This window comes from Zalophus californianus, chromosome 14, assembly GCF_009762305.2.
Source record: "Zalophus californianus isolate mZalCal1 chromosome 14, mZalCal1.pri.v2, whole genome shotgun sequence".
Taxonomy (NCBI): Eukaryota; Metazoa; Chordata; class Mammalia; order Carnivora; family Otariidae; genus Zalophus; species Zalophus californianus.
In genome coordinates, this window is record NC_045608.1 from 29,586,378 (window position 1) to 29,587,877 (window position 1,500).

Genomic DNA, 1,500 nt, shown 5'->3' on the forward strand with positions numbered 1-1,500 from the left:
ACTGAATGCAAGCTGCAGCTTTTGCTTGTCTGAGGTCTGCCGACAGATCTCATGGGGACTGTCACCATGTGGAGACCCTGTCCTGTGCAGTCTGGCAGTGACAGCTCCCTCATCAGGAGGGGTCTTCTCTCCACCACAGTCATTTCCCCTGGACAGAGGGACACAGGTGGGGATGACACAGGGTGGCATCTTATGAAGAGAGTCCTAACGTGCTCCTCAGCTGTGTGGATCAAGGGGAAAGACACAGTCCTTTGGAGTCCCTATACTCCTTGCTCCAGAGACAAGGGGCCAGAGGAATGAGTCAGATTTCCCCCTGAACTTGAAATAGGTCTTCCAAAAAGTTGCTCCAGAAATCACTTTCTGGGGGTTAGAATAACTGCTCTGCTGAGAATGACAATGCAGGCGACACATCAGAAATTACAACTTGCAAATTACAGTTACAAAGGACACAGCCATCTCTTTTATGGCATCAGGAAGTTTCTGGGATGATGTGACAGTTGGGGTAGTTCTTGAGAGTGGGGAATTTGGGGTTATCGTGCTAAGGCCTGCAGGTGCTTATTGTCTGTGGGAATGTCCCGAATCCCACGGAGTACCAGCAGATTGCCCCTGTCAGGCCACAGAACCAGCCCAGTTGTGGCAGACTGCCTTTATGGGGTAGGGGCTCAATTAGGAACCTGGTTTTGACCTCCAGAATTGTGCTCAAATTACGTCAAATTCTGAGGCTGAATCCAGATGGGAGATGCACAACCCAGGGAAAGAACTCTGAAGAGCACAGTATGTCCTGTCTAGTGGCCATGATGAGGCAGACCTGCCAGGGCTCCTCATATCATAGCCAACAAGAAACTGGGCACAGCGTAAGCACGACTTTTATGACGCTAGACATCAAAAAGCAAGCAGATAATTTATTTATTTCGTATTAGTGTTTCCTGTGAAATCCAAGCCTCCCGATTCCACGTGGAGTGGACTAACATCAGTAACTTCAACCTGACCACGCTGCTTGCCACGCAGGCATGCCCCGCCCTGCTTGTGGAATGGCTGTGACAAGGACAGATGCAGAGTCCACAGGAGCTCCCCAGGTGCCTGCGGATGGACACGTGAGCGGCAGGGGCCACAGGCTCTCCTGGAGTCACTGGGGGTGTTCCAGTCAGCCAGCCACTGGTGACACCAAGTCATTCTAGAGGCTACTGGTCCCTGACACAGTGCTCAGGTCTCAGCCACTGTGTCCCCAGTGGTACAAGAGAGTCACCTGTACAAACCTGGGGTTTGACCAAACAGCTGCTTCCTCCCGAATTCTCCCCACAGTGCAAACTCAGAGCATCGTTGCCCCTTCAATGTCTCTATCCACAAACCCTCCTCAGGGTCCTGCTCAGAGAGGGACAAAGCCAGATAAAGATGGGGGCAAATTTACATGACAGTCTCCTCCCCCTTAGGCAGTAAGTGGGTAAGAAAGGCCTGGCTCAGCCCAGCCTCAGCTCTAGGACCTCTGGGACTGTGACCACC